Source organism: Akebia trifoliata, unplaced genomic scaffold, assembly GCF_017979445.1.
Source record: "Akebia trifoliata isolate Shusen 1 unplaced genomic scaffold, ASM1797944v1 Contig00350, whole genome shotgun sequence".
NCBI lineage: Eukaryota > Viridiplantae > Streptophyta > Magnoliopsida > Ranunculales > Lardizabalaceae > Akebia > Akebia trifoliata.
The window spans coordinates 15,726-30,703 of record NW_028236977.1 but is presented as its reverse complement, the minus strand read 5'-3'; the positions used below and the strand labels follow the sequence as shown (position 1 = coordinate 30,703).

General features: G+C 38.0%; 1 pseudogene; it reads right to left on the bottom strand.

Moving 5' to 3' along the window:
* Positions 1–297: 297 nt before the first annotated feature.
* LOC147381567 (putative methylesterase 11, chloroplastic pseudogene) lies at positions 298–1,401 on the bottom strand (annotated as a pseudogene).
* Between the last annotated feature and the right edge of the window lie 13,577 nt (positions 1,402–14,978).

Genomic DNA, 14,978 nt, shown 5'->3' with positions numbered 1-14,978 from the left:
TTTGTTCTTGAAGGCAAACAGAGTTAAGAGCTGATAAAGTTCCCTTGGAGTTGGAAGCATTCTTGGTGATGAATTGGTCCGAACTTACCAAAACGACAGTATTACCACAGGGCAGATCCTCAACCGATTCTTGCTTCTTCCTGTAACCATAAATCTGATTCTAGAGTTTTTTCTTTCCTGTTGACGATGGCTTGAATGGCCATGGCTGTTCTCAAGAGGCAAACACTCATCTCTCTCTTTCTCCATTTGCTTGTTCTATATTCGATGAACAAATTTAAGGTTTTGAAGAAGATATACCAGAACGCTTCTTTTATATTTCTTGTTATTTGCCCCTCTCTCTGCTCGTGATAGTCAGGAGTATTCGCTGGCAGAATAGCTAAAGTCCAACCAAATTCTGTCTTTAAGTTCACCTAGGGAATGTCTTCGCAGGGGGAGAGAGATTCTCAAGAACCGGTGCAAAGGGGATCGGCCTCATCCACACTGAAGCCAGTGCAACATCCTTGGTAGGAGTTTGATTAAATAACAAGTCTCTCAGCAATGATTTGTCCATATCAATAGCAGTTGGAGGATGATTGTTCCCGTTTGCAAACAAAAATATCTGAGCTTGCTGCATCAGATCAATTGAAACTGCCTGTTGGGAGAACATATCAAGGGTACTCTGTCCACTAGCTAACATTGGTGCGGCAATAAAAATAGCTTTTGCTATCTTAGATGGAACCAACTCCATAACATATGGTATGCATGTACCACCAAAATCGTGCCCCACCAAAATCACATTCTCCCCGTGTCCAAGCTTTTCAAGGAAATTAGTAAGTGGCTTTACATATTGACCTAGACTTGATATGCTGTTTGTATCAGATGAATTAACGCCAGAACCAGTTAGGTCTACGGCATCAACTTTGAAACCACCTTCTTCTAGATGTGTTACGGTTTTATACCAATACCAAACACCAAAACCACCTCCATGAACAAGGAAGAAGAGAAAAAAAAAAAAAAAAGTTGGTCTCCAGATCATCAATCCTTAGTTCCTGATTAACAAGTTGATAAGGTTGAATAAGAGGATCGGTGACCGATCCCTAGAACTAGAACTTCTCGGCAAAGAATGCTTCTTTGTAGTTGGAGCTGGACCCCTTAGAGCACTGGATCGATCAAAGGGTAGAGTAGTACCATTTTGTTGGTGATGTTAAAAAAGAAGTGCAGCAATGATTGCTTGCTCTTGAATCACAGACTTGTCTAGAGTTTCTTTCTTGGAAGATCGGTTCCTGCTCCATCGATTGCTAGAGTTGATACCAAGTGGAGTGTTCGAGAAACACTTCGAAGATTTGTTATTCTTCTTCACGTCTTTGGGAGAGATGCAGGAGCAGAGATCTCCCATGGATTCTTTTTCAGAGAGAGAGAGAGAGAGAGGACGTTCTCTCTCTGGTTTGTTGCTGGTTTTTTTGCTCTTTCTTTTGAAGAAGAAGATGGAAAAAATAAAAAGACTAGCTTACTAACAGCACACCACATCTCAACTTTAAAATGTTAAGGGTTTGTCCCTTAAATACGAGTTTCTACTAGGGGCACCCCACTTCTACAAGCAATCCAAAATGTTGCTGTTGACAGAACCTCTTCTTTTTTTTTAATTTTTTTTTTAATTTAATTTTTTTTTAATTGAATTTAAACACCTACTGCAAGCCCATTGTTGTTAGTAATGTAAAGAAGAGCATGACTAAAACCTACCAACAAATTAACACTAAAAATAAATAAAAAAAAAATAAAAATAAAAACATTGTTTGAAAAAATAAATCGCACCTACTTTAATAATTAAAAAAAAAAATTGAGAAAAGGGAAGAAAAAAAATTAGCCAAAGAGCAGATTAACACGCCCTTACTAACGAACAAAATAAAAAACTAAAAAACTAAAAAACTAAAAAAAATTCCACGATTCAACGTTCAACATTCCTTCTGTAATTAACTTGTTGAAATCTTGCATTATTTAGAGTCATTCCAAATGACCCCTAATCGAACCATAAAAAATAATAAAATAAACAAAAATAAAACTAACATGCAAATGCGGAATATTCATGATCCAGACGTATGATCAATAATAAAAAAATAAAAAAACATGTAAACTAACAACTAAAAATAAAAACAGCCTAGGTCGCTCTAGCAATACTCCCATACTCGGGGTTTTTCAAGTCTGATCCTCAAAAGTCCCCAGCGGAGTCGCCACTGAAAGCGCCCTCGATCCGCGGGGTGCGCGGATCCGCTTTTGACCCTTGAGGTTTGGGAGTCGCCACCTAGTAATTGTGGTCTAGGAACCATACTGACTCTAACATGGATAAAAAGAACTAATCTACCATAAAAAATCTGAATTCGGGGATCAAGTTACGGGGTTGGAAGGTGTTAGGCACCAACCCCGCCCGGCCAAAGCCGGTCTCTACTAAATTCTCAAGTAAATTACATTGCTAAAACCTAGATAAAAAAATAAATAAAAATAAAAATTTACCTTTCCGATGGCAAGGACTTGGTTCCCTCAGATCTGACAAAAAGAGCTCCTTGTACCGTGCTCCCTTGCTTCGTTCTGTTTCCGGATTTGACTTCGGATCTCCGAGGCAAAGTATCTCCTTGTTTTTGAATCTGAACTCTTCAAGTTCGTTGCGGATTTGGGGGTGTTTTTAGAAGGCTTTTAGTGTTTTTTCTAGACTAAAATTGAAGGAGGGATGTTAGTTAAGGAGTTGGGGCTCCAAAACTAGGGTTTATGGGGGGCTAGGGGAGCTTCTAGACCTACTTCTCTTAGGGTTATGATTTGATACGAAAATAGGGTGTGAGCACCTCTATTTATAGATGTTTTTAGGGGTGATTTGGATAGAGTTAGTGTTTAATTAGAGATCTTTTAATTAGAGTTGTGTTTTAATTTGACTTGTTTTAGGTAGAATGTGTTTTAATTAGAATTGTTTTAGGTAGAATTGTGTTTTAATTCAATTGTTTTAGGTAGATTGTTTTTAAGTTAGAACTCTATTAGATAGAGTTATTATTTAATTAGATCTCTATTATGACTTTTGGTCTTATTTGATTGACTTTTAATGTTTTGACTTTAGTCTTAATGGATTGACTTTCAATATCTTGACTTTAGTCTTGCTTAATTGACTTTAATTTTGACTTCAGTCTCACCTGATTGACTTTAATACCTTGACTTCAATCTTGCTTGATTTACTTTTAATTTTTGGAGAAGGCCCCTCTATTATTTCTTTAATTCTTTGGACCCCCAAACGGAGGGGTCCTTAAAGAAATATCCCACGAACCCTCAACAATTTTGCCTGAGAGTCCGATTAATCGATTTTTTAGATTCAAAATTTTAAATTAATTTCATCAATGTTTAAATTTAATTATTTGATGTTTTATTTATTAATTTCGAAATTTTTTATCATGAAAATTGTGAAATTACCGTTTTGCCCCCGGAGAGGACTTTTCACGTTTTAAGTCGGTTTTTAATGTTCTAGGATGTTTTAGAATCGGTTTTTCGTAAGGAATTCGATGGAAATATTAGTTTTTGTTATTTATGAAATTTTTTGTGTGAAATGGTTGTGAACTTTATGAGGGGCATTTTCGTAATTTTGTCAAATTCTGTTAAAATTGGTGAAATGATTTATTTGGTTCCGATTTATTATTTTATGGGTTCGAAAGAGTTTTTCTAAGCGTAATGTAGGCTCTATGGTTGTTTTGATGTTAGGGGTATTTTGGTAATTTGGTAATTTTTAGTGATTTTTATCGTGAAGCTTCTTTTTGATCTGCAAGGTGATGATTTCTATGTTTCTGGGGTCGTATTTTCCTAGCGTAGCGTGGTTTCTAATGTTTTGTCAATTCGAGATACCTCATCCGGATTTCTGAAATATTTCTGGTAACAAAGTAAAGCAATGGAATACACATCCATCATTGGGAATCCTTGCGATTGGGTTGACGAGTTGATTAATCAGGCGAGTGCAAAAATGGGGTGTCTACAATACTGACTATAGTAAAAATAACATAAAAATTAAATCAATTAATCCATAGATGTATTAATCCATAATATGACATAAATTATATTATTCTTGTGTTATACCACTTTTAACTAATATCTTACCATTGATTTATGACAACAATAAAATCTCCGTTTTTTGTTACCATTTTTGTTGGATGTAGTTGTTAATAACTTGTATGGTCCACATTCACATTTGCACCATCTAAATTCATCTAACCAAATCCAAAATCCACATCCCTTATTATTTCCAATATAAAATAAACAAATAAATAAATATTGCATTTTAGATAATGATATATGATTTCAAATGAAATATCATAAAAAAATTATAAAGTTACTGTATTTGAACATTTTATATACAAACGATCTGGATTTTTGGAAGTTCAGGATATACAAACTTGGCAATGGCCTTCATCACACGCATATGGGATTTTTACATCTATTTAAATAGACAATACAATATTATAAATAAAACAAGTAATAAGCATAGAAACAAACATGAAAATAAACATACATCGACATGAATATGTATTCATATTATACAAAATGTCTAAACATAAATTCAAGTAACATAGTTCACTTAAAATATAAATTCAATAAGATAGTTCACATAAATTCAAGGATTTGCATTGGTAAGCTGATTCACAATTTGGTCACGTAAACCAATCATGAATGCCCGTTCATTTTGTCCATATAAATGATTGATCTCGTGGAAGTCATCTCTATCGTTAGTCATATTTAGAGGAATGTCATCATTTTAAAATTGTCCAAATAGCTCATCTGTCATTGAAATCCTACAAAGGAAATTGTGGATGGCCATTGATGCAATCATTATATTCCGTTGTGTTAGAAAAATAAATGGTGCCATCCTTTTTAAAATTGGGAAGCACCCCTTTAGAACTCCGAAAGAACTCTCTATTACATTTCTCAACTTGGCATGTGAATGATTAAATATATATTCTTTACCCCTAGCTCTTCCACGATGAAAATCAGGCAACCAATACCGAACGTTACGATATGGTGACATGAACCCATGTAAGTGCGTATAAGTAGCATCAATAAGATAATATTTATCTACATCAAAACAAAAATAATATCATATTAAGTTTATAAAATGTATTGATTAATCCCTAATATAAAATAAATAAATATTATTTTTACAGGTGGAGGTATTGGAAATCTATTTACAAGATCAAAAATAATCTCCATTAAGATCCGTGAATCATGTGCCACTCATTTCCAGCCAGCTTGGACGTACATGAAAATCATATCAAAATTATAAATGGCCATAACATTTTGATAGCAATCGAATTTCCCTCTTCCTCTATAAGGTATTTGTTTATCTGTTAAAATATTCGCATGAATGAGTGTTTCATCTAATGCACCAATTGCCCCTTTCACAATTTAATAGCACCAATGTTAGTTATTTAATGGTATGTATATATTATTATGTAACCCCTAATGTAAAATGTACATTGAATATTTGTCTAAAACGTTAGTGACTTCTAATTTCCTCCATAGATCCGTCAAGAGATGGAACAGTAATCATTTCTTTTAAAAAGTGTACCTATGGCGCCCCGCCAAACGCTAACACAAATCCCCATGTTAGATCTCGAGGTACGAAGTGGCACCTCGAAATTTCGACATGGTCTCCTCTGTTTATGTTAGCATTCCAAGGTGTTCAACCTGCACCTGATAAATGACATAATCTTTCATATAAACAAACAAAATATAATACTAGTAGAAGCCTATATACGTCTAATAACGTACGATAAATTAGAATGCGGAAGAAGAAAATTTATATACAGGATGATACAGAGATTCTCATTTTAACAAAAATCCTAACTCTCAGAACAAAATCTATAATACTTTTAGACAAATCGATACCACTAGGGGGTATAACCCCAATACTCATCAAGTGACGGAATTTGGTTGTCTATCTGACCTATCAGATGATCCTCACTCGTGTTCTATACCTGCCTCGCCAAGCTCTGAATCTGAAACTAAAAAATGAAGAAGGAAAGGGTGAGTAACAATGGTTACCTCGTAGAGAATCAAATAATTTCTGCTAATAACATCTCCTAACATTAACGAATAAACATACTGAACCATTTTAAAATATATAAAGTTTTACAGAAGAAACTACAATTAACTGGTACATATAGCCAGGGATGAGCAACTAAACACTTTAAACTCACATTATATTGATCAGCAGTACTCGTTATAACATTCTCTTTTTATACAAATCTAATTGATCAAATGGAAATATTAAACGTGCATTTCATTTTATATATATCAAAATAAGGCAACAAATACATAATACACAATGGTGGAGTACTGGAATTAGAGTGTTGGGATTCACGACTGGATCACTCCCAGTTAGGACATGATGTTTCATAATAAAGTAGTAGTTCCTGATTTTGTGGCTGGTCGCTGTTAACCACAGTTGTGGGATCATTTATCCGTCTCAGACTGGCCGTTTGACGTGACCGTAAACAATAGGTCTCTTTTCGATGTGTCAGAACGTTCGACTATTATAGATTGTTAGTGATCATTGACTAATCATCTTCGTCTATGCCTATCAGGCGTGCATGTGATTCCCAAATATACAAATCATTCGTATACGATCACCTTTACATTACAAGTTCACTGGTAAAGATAAAAAGGAATAAACCCGGATTCCAGTTATGACTCCACTCTCATACGCATCCCATACCACGTATGAGCTTGGAAGTCCCTATCGTACATCCTAAGATAATACACCACTCCGGATGATATAATGCACTATCCCTTCAAGCATTCACAGACTCTTTAACAACTCATAAAATAGTTACATATATATATATATATATATATATATATATATATATATATATTATTTTCATTTGAAAATAAAAGAGAAATTAATAATATAAGATTGAGAATGGATATCCAGTTTCCTACCATGCAAGTGTGGCCAGTCGACCTAAAATAAATAACAGAATGAAAAAGTAAACAGCGCCTCGCGCTAACAGAAAGTAAATAAACATGCAACCAGTAACATTATCCCTAGACATCCGTTCACCAACCTACACACAACACAACAATGTAAAATGTAGATATCACTCCTCGGGTGTAACTCTAACATTTTACCGTTTCATACCCTTTTTTTCTTTTTTCAATTTTTTTATCATTTTCAATCTTTCAAACAAAATATCCACTTTCTGATATTCATCAACTCAATTTGAGTTCATTGAATATTAAATCATTTTTTTTTCTAATTATGAAATTCATTTTCATCAATAATATTAAAAAAGTACAACACTTAGATCAAAACGAGGTCCGAGCGGTGTACAAGACAAAACTGAAGAAAATAACCCGTTGAAATATCCTACCCACGTATAATTTGTCATAAAATACAATTAAACATATCAAATATGCAAGTTCTAGCGTGAATTTGAAATAACCGATTGAATTCTATATTTTTGAAACTCACCACAAATTTTTAATAAAATCTTAAATGCAATTTTCACAATCTACGATTACTAATAGAAATTGAGAGTTCCTTACAATCTCTAGGCGATAGAATTGAAACACGTGCGTGAAAACGAGACGATCGGTACGGAAATCAATGTGACTCGTACTTTGAGACGGTTGATTTTCAAAATCGACCCTATGATTTTAAAGATCTCGATGTCGTAGTCCTTTTTTCCTTCTACGGTGGAGGACGGTTTGACCCCGAAACGGATGAAATCCGAGGTTGAAGTTACGAAACCCTCGTATATATATACGGTTGTTTTTTGATGATACGAGGTGAAAAAGACGAGAAAATGAAAGGAATTTGGGTGGATTTTGTAGAGAATGAGGTTGTAGACGTTTCTCCCTTTTGCGTTGGATGTCGACGGTGAATGGTTCGCGACGAATCGAAATTAGAAGATCGAGAGAAAAACAAATTTTTTTAAAAAAAGTGGTTGGTATTTAACGAAATGGGAAGATGAATAGTGAAAAAAAATTAAGAATTTATTTATATAAATTCTTGGGACGAAATCGGTATTTTGCTTATTATTTCGATCAACGATAACTTGACCATTCGGACTCCAAAACTGACAATTGAATACTCTATTTCGTCAAAATTTTCTTTTTGAATCTAATGGTGTGATTAATTTTTATAAATTTTTTCTCTAACAAAAATTACATTTTTGGCCTAAGGTGACTCCTAAAATTGATGTCGTTTTCGTTTTTAACGATAATTCAACTTCTTATGCTCCAAAAATGACAAATAAATAGTCAATGTTCAATAATTTTTCATTATGAACCCAATGGTGTAATTAAATTTTAATAATTCTTACTCTAGTAAAAAGTTACTATTTTAGCCTGGTCTGACTCGATAATCGAAGATTTTGTAACTTTTTTGCTTGGACTCGCATTTAAGCGTGCTTGTAGGTTAAAGTATGTTTTCGATCATTTTGAATCCAATGGTGAGGTTAGATTCCATTAAAAACGATCAAAAATATCCTAAAGTTTTACCCCTAAGTCCCACTTTTAGGATTTTCTCAAAATTTCATTATTTATTTTTCTTCGAGATACGAATCGAAAACTCAGGGTTTTACATTCTCCCCCCCTTAATAAAAATTTTATCCTTGAAATTGAAATCATACCTTATCAACTTTGTTGCCATTCTACTAACATGACATGTATAATTATCTTATATTCTTAATTCTAAGCTAATCTCATTTATAACTCATAATCTTATGTCACCTATTTTTCATCAATTCAATACGTCCATCAATTAATCACTCCAAATCATTCTCATATTCCAACTGATCCATTATTTGTATAACCCTAAGATAACAATCAATTTACCTTATATCACTTCCTTGCTAATATCTATCAACAACAACTCTTTCAAATCTTCTCTATTTTTTATCTTTACTTCTCTCACCAATTACACCGTCTATTATGTTTTACTCATACTTATCCTGGTTATTACTCTTCATTGCACAGACTTACCGCACTACTATTTGCACACCATTTAATACTTCTTAATAAAATAATACACAACCTCCACACTTATTATATCCCTATTATAATACAAATATCTACTAACACTAAATTCGCAAACTGCATTAAAATCTCTATTCCCAATATACCAATATCTTTATATTCAATGCAGTATTCCATTTCTGCTTATCGTGACATCTCCTCAAGGCCTTTGTCATAATTTTCATGATTTAAAACCTTAATCAAGAGGGTAAATCTTACATCAAATAAATTATTTCGCAATTAACCACGTGTGAAGGGCATGGCAAATACTTCTTCAACATGGACACGTGGAACATCCAGTGAACTTGCTCAAAATTTGTTCAACTACTTCAAACGGTCCCATAAGCTGCAAGTCACGCGCTTTCTTTTTCTACTCCCAAAATTACAGTATTGACCAGTTACTGTTTAAATATCATTGTAATATCAATTAATCCTTATTCATGTAACTTTATATTTTGCCTAAATCATACATATTCAACTTATCATCCCATATTGATAGTAGTATAATTAACCTTTACAAATCTCACAACTATCTCTCATGACTTTCAATTCATAAGCAATATTGCTATCTTACCTTCTTCATCTATTTCTCACAATTCTATTAAGTCACCATTCATGCAACCTTGTCACAAAATCATTCATTCTCGCATTTTACATTAGCCTACCTTATTTTCAAAACTACTGTAGATGTTGATTCTTGCTCTACAATATTCCTTCATCTCTCTGTTCGGGCGGACTTGCGAATTAGGCCACTCCGACGATCAAGTTAGACACTATGATAATCAAATTTGTAGAACTTAATCTAGTTTCAGAGAAAAGAAGAAAAAAGGAAGATCACCCCTTACCCATGGTCCTCTTCCTTTAATAAGCATCCAATTTGATCGTTTTCTGTGCCATTCTCTAAGGTGACTTAGGGCAGTTAACTTACTCTCTGGCATGTCAGCTGTAGGAGTAGTTGCAACTGCTCTGCCAATCCTTGGATAATCAGAGTTGATCTGACATGGTATGGGTTGTAAGAGCTGTCAATCAATGGCACATCTGTCAGACTCGTCTTATCGACCTACCTTGACATTTGATGTCCACGGAGCACGCCATCCGTGCCACTTGACGGATTGGTGGTGCAGGTTCGAGCTGGGCATCCGTGCGTTTGAGGAATTGAATCAACTGGGCACATATAGCAGTCCATCGGAGCTTCAGGTCTATACTTCCAAGCATCATTGGAGCCACGTGTCCATACTTGAGAATTTCCCCCCACAATACCCCCTCTCGAGGGCTAGGACGAATTGCTCGGGTGCTCGAGAAATTACTCTTAAAACGTGGAAAGTTGACACGTGACAAGCTCTCAGCGGGATTTAGCTTGGATTAATGATTTTACTGCGACGAATCGTTACTTAGCCCGTTGGTTTTTCGAGGGCGACGGTCAGTGGGACTATTCTCGTAAGGCGTGTCATGTCTGTTGGTTTATACGGCACAATTATATACAGAGTACACGTAGCGCTCTGCGAATAGCTTGATTCACGTGTAAGGGGCGGACGGTCATATCGGATCTTCCAGCATTTAATGCCTCATCATTATTTACTTATGAGATCCCAACCATTGATTTCAATTGCGCACCTCGAGGCCCCTCTGGTCTATATATACCCTACCCATTTCTCATTTTTCTTTTACCTTCATTCTCCTTGCCGTTATTCTGCCCCTTTGCCCTCGCGCGTCTTCTCTGCTTCCGTTGGTGCCTCCGTCGTGCCATTGCGCTGCTAGTGTTTCAACGATCTGAAGCCCCCAGTTTTTCAAAAAGAAAAGGACAGAGGAAAAAGGTAACAAAGCCAAGGCCTCCTCCCCTCTCCTCTAACTCTTTCACATCCCCTTTACCTTCTTTTTCTTCAAATGGCCAGGGAGAAGTCTTATTCCCCCGCCTGCCCTCCACTAGAGGTGGTTAGGGACACATTCGGTGTCCCTAACAGTGTGAGCATGTCCTATGTGAATGAAGCCACGTTGTTCAGGGGAAGTCCCCCATGTACCACAGTGGTACATTGGGGGCAATTCAGAGCAGGCCTCAGAGTCCCTCTAAGTAGGTTGACTCGGGAGGTACTGAACTTTTATAGGAGGGCTCCTGGCCAAATGAGCGAGAATTTCTTCCGACTCATAGATGCTTTCTAGCACATGAACAACAAGCTGGAGGATGGCCTCCAACTTGGGCTCTGGGACATCAGGGCCCAATTTGCCTTGAAGAAGTGCCCAAACAGGCTGGACTTCTTTTATTTGTCAAAGAGGAGAGGGAAGCCGTCCTTGCTCGAGCTACCTGACTGGGACAAGGAATGGTTCTTGTTCTCGATTCAGCTGTCTGGGTAATGGGAAAATGCTTTAGGGGACGAGCTTCCCCCTCTGGCCTTCTCTTCCTTCAACCCCCAAGGTAAGCCTTCATTTATGCTTTCTTCTGTTTTGCTCTCTTAGTTTCCTTCCCTAAAGAATGAACCCATTCTATCCCATTCTTGCAAGTCCGAGCAAGGATAAGTTCCCGGGAGAATCGGTGGTAATCACCCATCTTCTCGAGAACCCCGACCTCCACGACCAGGTCACTGCCCTTCTACCTCTAACCATCCGCCCCCTCCGACATGGAGCTCCAATCCAAGCGCCCCCCCTCCGATCCTAGACTCGAACTCTGAGGAGGACCTTTGGAAGTCCCCCCCACCCTGCCTGCTGGGACTCCCGGGGTGGGGCGTGCAACCATCGAAGAAGAAGAAGAGGAAGAGGAAGACCACCAACCTCTCCTTAAGAGGTTGAGGAAGGGGTCCCGCTCCCCAGCCTCGATGCTCCAACTGCCTCCCCCTCCTGTTGTCGAGGGGAAAAGCCAACCAGCTGAGCTATCTCAGGTATCCTCGGCTGGTTCAGTGCAGAGGGGAAATCTACCCCCTCCTTTCCCCTGGGTGGTACAACCCATGGTTGGGGGAAGACCGGTATCGAACAGGGATTCGGCTTGTCCAATCTGGTGGTAGCTAGGGCAGTTTTCGAAGCGTTTACGCTACCGCGGGACGTGGAGAAAACCCGTCGAAGTTTTGCCGGCAACTCGGCAAAATTTTCTAACTACGCATTCCGAGCTCTGGTCGCGATAAGCCTTTTCCTTTTTCTCTCCTTTGTCATTTCTTTTCTACACTTGCAATTCTCTAATACCTTTTTTCTTTTCTTACCAGGCTCAACATGCCGTGGCCAAGCTCTTTGAAGCTTGCGATACTTCCTCGTATAACCTTTATGCCGCGGAAGTTCGCATTCTTTAGCTTCAGGCTAAAAGGGATGAGGCTACGACCAATTCCTTAAAGCTCCAATCAAGCTTGGATAGCGCACTATCCGAGCTGGAGCAAAATAAAGACTGCTTGGCCTTGGCGGAGGGGAAGATCTCTTCACTGGAAGAGCTGGTGAATATAATTTCAAGTGTGACAGTGGGCACCCCACTCAATTATATGTTTTGAACTCCAGACATTTGAACTTGGTCGGCAACTGTGCATTTGGGTAAAAGCAGAGGTCCTTAAATTGGGTCCCGCTCATAGTGTTGAGGCCTTTCATCATCCTCATTTCTTCATGTAGAGACTCGATTTGTTGAGCTAATTTTTCATCTATTACACTTTTGGCCTCTGTGGCCCTGTATTTGCATTCGTCATCAGGAATGACCACAGGGGGTAGTCGATTATGTGGGATATAGAGTGGGGGCCCTTAGTATTTCGGCACTGTGGGAGGCATAGTGGTCTGTGGTCTTTGTGGAGGTTGTTCGGATAAATCCTGATTTGATCCTGATGCAAGATGTTGTATTGTTTGGGCTTGTATGATGCTGGCATTGGCTAACAACACTTAGCATCTTTTCTTACCTCTCAATCATTTTTAATAATGCTGCTATTCTGGGATCAACATCTGACGTCTCGGTCGCTGTGGGCTGTGCTGGTTCGAAAGAACTCATGGTGATGGTGGAAGATCTGAGAAAATATGGATGTACCTCTGGCTGCTTATATTTCTTTTGTTTGGCCACTTGTGGGTATAGAAGACCAAACGTTATTATTTTGTTTACAAGAATAAAGATGCATGATGTTTTTATTAGGTTAAGTCAAGTAATTTATTATAAGGTAAACAAGTTTTAAAACAAAGGTTTCTCGGCGCGGAGCCGACATTAATACGGAGTTGGCATCAACGTAGAAATGGATTGTGTATTTTTGAAAATAATTACATTAGCACAGAGCTGGCATCGACTCGGTGTCGGAGACATTTTGGAAAAGGGAATTTCATCAGCACAGAGCTGGCATCGACACAGAGTCAGTAAAATATTTTTTTGAAAAAAAAAGAATTATCTCAACATGGGACTGGCATCGACACGGAGTCGGTAAAATCTTTTGAAAAAAGAATTATATCAGTGTGGAGCTGGCATCGACATGGAGTCGATAAAATATTTTGGAAAAGGGAATTTTATTAACATGGAGCTGGCATCGACACGGAGTCGGTAAAATCTTTTGAAAAAAAAATTACATCAACGCGGGACTGGCATCGACATGGAGTCGGTAAAATATTTTTTTGAAAAAAGAATTATGTCAGCACAGGGCTGGCATCGACACGGAGTCGATAAAATATTTTTTTGAAAAAAGAATTATCTCAGCACGGAGTTAACATCGACACGGAGTCGGCATCTACACGGAGTCGGTATCAGCACAGAGCTGGCATCGAACGGAGTCGGCATCAACACGGAGTTGGCATCAGTACGGAGCTGGCATCAACATGGAGTTGACATCAGCATGGAGTTGGCATCAACACAGAGTTGGCATCAGCATGAAGCTGGCATCGACACGGAGTCGATAAAATATTTTGAAAAATGAATTACACCAGCACAGAGCTGGCATCGACACGAAGTCGGTAAAACCTTTTGAAAAAAGAATTACATCAGCGTGAAGCTGGCATCGACACGGAGTCGACATCAGCATGGAGTTGGCATCGACGCGGAGTCGGCATCAACACGGAGTTAGCATCAACATGGAGTTGTCATCAGTACGGAACTGACATCAACACGGAGTCGGTAAAATATTTTTTTGAAAAAAAGAATTATCTCAGCATGGAGCTAGCATCGACATAGAGTTGGCATCAGCACGGAGCTGGCATCGATACGGAGTCGGCATCAACACAGAGTTGGTATCAACATGAAGTTGGCATCCGTACGGAGCTGGCATCGGCACAGAGTCGATAAAACCTTGAGAAAAAAAATTACATCAGCACGGGGCTGGCATCGACACGGAGTCGGTATAACATTTTGAAAAAGTGGATTGCTGCAAACAAGTCGAGTTAAAAAGACATTTTTTTTGTTAGTCCTCAGTCCAATTCTATGAAATCAATGCCGGCCAATCAGATCTCTAGGGAAAAGGCGACGCACAATGGCACTCTTAAATCACCTCATTTTCTTGAATAGACGTAGTCTATCCCCTTCGTATCAATAGGACAAGATCTTTCTAGACACCGATTTTGATCAAGGACTGCAATTGACGCTTTTAATTTTTTTTTCTTTGAAAAAGATTAAATTCATTTGAGTTGATTGATCGGTTGTTAGCCTCGTTAAATCATAATGGATCATTGACATGATTCAATATGGGTCGTGGACCCGGTTGAAATGGATCTGGGTTGTGGCCCCAGGTGAAATGGATCTCAGTATGGATTGTGGACCTAGTTGAAATGGATCTGGGTCGTGGACCCAATTGTAGTAGATCTGGGTTGTGGACCCATTTGAAATGGATATGGGTCGTGAACCCAGTTGAAATAGATTTGGGTCGTGGACCCACTTGTAGTGGATCTAGGTTGTGGACTTAGTTGAAATGGATTTCGGTCTGGATTGTGGACCTAGTTGAAATGGATCTGGGTCGTGGACCTAGTTGTAGTGGATCTGGGTTGTGGAACCAGTTGAAATGGATCTGGTCGTGGAACCAGTTGTAGTGGAT